The sequence below is a fragment of the Gossypium hirsutum genome, chromosome A10 (genome assembly GCF_007990345.1).
Source record: "Gossypium hirsutum isolate 1008001.06 chromosome A10, Gossypium_hirsutum_v2.1, whole genome shotgun sequence".
In the NCBI taxonomy this organism is placed as follows: domain Eukaryota; kingdom Viridiplantae; phylum Streptophyta; class Magnoliopsida; order Malvales; family Malvaceae; genus Gossypium; species Gossypium hirsutum.
The window spans coordinates 113,388,696-113,393,727 of NC_053433.1; the positions used below are offsets into that span (position 1 = coordinate 113,388,696).

The 5,032-nt window shown below is 30.7% G+C and overlaps 1 pseudogene; it reads left to right on the forward strand.

Moving 5' to 3' along the window:
* Positions 1–1,700: 1,700 nt before the first annotated feature.
* LOC107896180 (21 kDa seed protein-like) lies at positions 1,701–2,519 on the forward strand (annotated as a pseudogene).
* The last annotated feature ends 2,513 nt before the right edge of the window (positions 2,520–5,032 follow it).

The window sequence follows — 5,032 nt, forward strand, 5'->3', positions numbered from 1 at the left end:
ATATGAAAAACGTGAAAAGAAAGAATGAAATAATAATAATAACGTGAACCATCTTAAGATAATTCTCTTGTCATAATTTGAAGTTGGTGACATTTAATATAATAATACAATTAATGCATGCAGTAATTTTAGTTGGTATAATTGTAGTTGGCTCAAACAAAACAATCTAAAGTAAGACTTCAATTATAAAATAAAATAATAATTAATTTGAATAAAGGTAATCGCTAAGATACTAATCACTCTATTAATATTTTATCTTTGGGTAAATATATTAATTTATAAATAATATCTTGGTGTAGTAATTAAATATTGACAATAAGCGTCGTATGTTTATTACAACAGTTGCAAATATAATTTTATTAAATATTAGTATCATTTAAGCCCGTCAATATTAACATAACTTAAATTACATACACAAAACTCCAAAATTATAAAAATTTTATCGTTATTTAAATATATTTATAAACTTTTAAATACTTTTTAGATTGATTGAATTCGATAAAATCAATAATTGATTATTTCACTAATTCCTCGGCCGAATGTACAAGATTATGTAATTTAAAGTAGTATTATTATTATTACGTGTCACTCAGCATTTGATTATGAGAAGATAAGAAAGACGAAAACAAAGTGGAACTAATAATTTACCTCACATGTGAAAATGTGTTATATTTAAGGGTTAAATCATAATTTAATCCCTAAAGTTGTGTCAAATAATTTTTTTAGTACTTAAAGATTGTATTGCATGAATTTGGTACCTGAAGTTTGAAAATGTTTATACACATTACTCCAAAGCCTAATTCCATTAAAAAATTATTTTTTTAAATAAATTCAAAAATAAAAATAGAGAAATAACAAAAAAAACTCAATTTTTTAAAAAATTGAAAAAACTTAAATTTTATAAAGAAAGTCAGAAATTATGAAAATATAATTTTTAAAAATACATAAAATAAAAATAGAGAAAATTCAAAAAGAAAAACAAAATAAAAAAATTAGAAAAACACTGAAATAATATAGAAATATAAATGTCTACAGTACCTTTTATTAACGTTGAATTTTCTAACTTTTTCCTAAAAAATTGCTTTGAAAATTTATTTTTAAAAATACATTTTTTTATAACTTTTGTCTCAGGGCTATAAAAGTTCTTTAATTTAGCAATATGTCATATTTTATGTTTCTAAAAATATTTTAGTCTCCAAAGGTTTAGTCTGGACCCAAAAAAACAAATCAAGAATTTGATTTTTTTTCTCTAATTCTTTAAAATTTGTGAAATAGTATGTTAGCTAAATTTTATTATTTTTATTTTCTTTACAAATAAAATTAATTTTATTAAAATTTGAGATAAAAAAATGTATACATTAGTAAAAAGTGCACCTCATACTTTATACTTCTTGTAAATATTAAACATAAAAAAATCAAATTTACAATAAACTTAATTATTATAATAAAATGTTTTTATAAAAAAATAGATATTGATTGAATTTATTTCCAATTTTCGAATTTATTTCCAATTTTCGACATTCATTTAAAAAATAAAAAAAAGTGGTCCTATTAATTTTGGAAATGTGTTCTTTTTTCCTCACATTTGAAATGTGTTATATGTAATAATATTAAATATTCTATCAATTTTGGATGTTCATCCTTTCCCATCTCTATAAATTCGCATGGAGAACTAAAGCAACACATATCAACACAATCTATATAACCATGAAAACCACAACAGCTTCGGTGTTTCTTCTTTTCATCATCTTCTCAGTCACACCATTATCCTTTTTGTTTGGTGTAGCCAACGCTACAAACGAACCTGTGCTCGACATTGATGGCAACGAGGTTCAAACAGGCACCCCATACTATGTTGTGTCGTGGATATAGGGTGCTGGTGGTGGGGAGCTTGCCCTAGGCAGGCCTAGAGGAAACCCATGCCCGGAAGTCGTTGCTCAAAGACCATCCGGTGACAATGGTATTCCGGTGATATTTTCTAATTCGGACTCCAACGATGGCGTTGTTCGCCTATCCTCTGACATAAACATTGAGTTCGTTCCCCTCAGACCCAAACTTTGCCAAACAACAACAGTGTGAAGGTCAATGATTACGACCATTCAGCCGGAAAATGGTGGGTGATAACCGATGGGGTTAAAGGGAACCCAGGTGCCAACACTTTGACCAGTTGGTTTAGAATAGAGAAGGTGAGTGATGTCTATTACAAATTTAAGTACTGCCCCGCAGTATGTGAAACATGCCCAGCCTTATGCAACGAAATTGGGAGAGACTTTGATGGAGAAATGATACATTTGGCTCTCTCCACTGGCAATGGATGGCCATTTTACTTTAAGAAAGTTGAAAAATCAGCCATGGAGATTCAACAAGTTGCTCATATTTAGATTGAAAGCAATCATTATGTATGAACTAGTAGTTACTATATAATATTAGCTTCAAGTAAATAATGTTGAGAGAACTTATTGTTAATATTGCCTTGTTTGAAGCGACAACATGTATATATATGCTTGCCTACAAGGTTTGTCTCTCAGCTTCTCTTTGTACTCTTTTCAGCTTAATGAATAGACTGTTTACTTATTTACTTCTTTTGTTGCCATTGATTCTAGTAGCATTGGACTCATTAACTTAGATACATTACCTTGTAATTAACCAAAAAGTCACGTATATATATATCAAAACAAAAAAAATAGAGTGAGAGAGGAAAATAGACTACTAAATGCCAAGTGAAAAATGCTAATACTAGGATTATTCAGAATGGTTTCAATGGACAACGAGAATGGAATGGTTGTTGGGTGGTTAGGGTACCCTTTCGTTAGAGATAAAGAAGGGTTTGTCCATCTTCGGAGTTTATGATTACTCCTCCAAATTGTTTTCAAGGTTCAAACCTGCATCATTATTTGAACATGTAATTTGTCTTATCATTACACCCAACATTGTTGGTAAATTACTCTATTCTATTCTTAATTAATAATTATGATATACATTAAGTTTAAGATAGATTTTCTTATTCATGTATATCAATTGAATCAAATATTTGTATTTAAAATTTTAACTCGACATATCAAAAGTCTGCTACTCTAGCACATCTCTGGTCTATTATTCCCTCATGTTTTGGTTTTTCTTTAGGGTTTTTTGGCTTATTTTTCTTTGTTTTAGTGACAGCGGTTCTTGGAAAAGAGTGTTTCTTATCAATCTGGTTCATTTTGATTCATGGAAATTGAGGATGAAATGGTAAAGTTAACATTGGAAGACGAGAAAGAAGAGATTTTTCAAGTACAAAAGCAAATTGATTCTGCGATGGTGGTTTATGATCTTTGTCTGGTTGGATGCTTTCTCACGGCGAGTGTAATCCAATTTTCGGCAATGAGAAGCACAATGGCGAATCTATGGCATCCTCTGAGAGTAATAGGTTGAGGTAGAAAAGGTTTTGGTTTGAGGCATGGTGGGTGATAAAAGAATCTTTTGAGGAGGAGGTTAAATGAATATGTCAGTCAGTCTACTTCGGGTGATATGTTGGCTAAGCTAGAAGGTGTGCGGAAGGGCTTGGTGAGATGGGTGGGTTCTATTAGAAATAAAATGGAGGGCCTTAAGAGGGATCTGACTAGAAAATTAGAGGAGATTATGGGAAAGGAAAGAGATGTCGAGAATATTGTTGAACTATCATAAGATTCTCTTGTCATAACTTGAAGTTGGTGTCATTTAATATAAGAATACAATTAATGCATGCAGTAATATTGGCAGGTATAATTGTAGTTGAATCAAACAAAACAATCTCACGTAAGATGTAATACCCCTACCCGAATTCATTGCCGAAATAGGGTACGAGGCATTACCGGAGTTTACGAATTAAATTTTTTTTATATTCAATATAGCTCTTTTATAAATATCTAACCTTCCCTGTAATATTAAATCGAGACCAATCCACATCAACCAAATCAATTCAACATATTTTCATGATAGATTCATGCATTTATATAAGATAACGTCATCACATATCTATAACCAGGTTTGTTAACCATACTAATGGCTAACTTTACATTCATTTCACGTTAACATTTACTTTGTTAGCTTATACATGCCATTGATTTCCAAAATAAAGTTTCTTTATATACCGAAATCCTGAGGTTGACAGTGTGATGTGTCTCCAACCAAATCCGACCTCCGAGCTCTTAACACTACAAAACAGGGAAAAAGGAAACGAGGTAAGCACTTTGTGCTTAGTAAGCTCATGTAACAAGAATTATACTTACCTAATATTTTCAATACAATACAATAAACATCCATATATCCATTCAATGCATTATTACCCTAATATGCACAAACTCAACATTTAAGTTAGTACAATAATTTCCATGTACCAATAATATATACCATGATTGATGAGCTCGTCAATACCATGATTTCCATTTCCTTTCTATTTTTCCATATTTATCCCGTTGAATTTATCAAAATTTCGATGGATTTTCAGAGGTACACTTTTAGTGTACAATTCCGGGTCCGTCAATTCATATTCATGTGCGCACATTTCCATTTCAGAGAGCACACTCCCGCGAACCTCAACCTTGCAGCGAGATTACCAGTCCAGGCTAAATCCCTTGCAATATAAACTCATAGAGTATTGTCGGGATTACCAGTCCAGGCTAAATCCCCTGCAACGACAATTACTCTAATGAGCTTTCTCTTCATTTCTCTTCAATTCCAGCAACTAAAAACGCCATAGGAGGGTTCTCTAAGCTGGTATTTCATAATTTTTGCACCAAGTGAGTTAATCCTTGCCTTTTTTTGTAATTTTTGTGTTTCTAAGACTTTTACAACTAGGTCCTACTATTAAATTCATTAGTTTTTAATTTCATGGATGAAATTGAAAGTCACCATGGTTGAGTGCTGTAAGTTTATGATGAAATAGAATGAAATTAAAGCTTTAATTTGTTTATGAGATGATTTTATTAGGCAATTTCAATGGAAATTGATTTTTAGGACCTAATTGTGAAAATGTTTGGAATTAAAGTCTATTGCTGAAATTCTGATTCCTAAA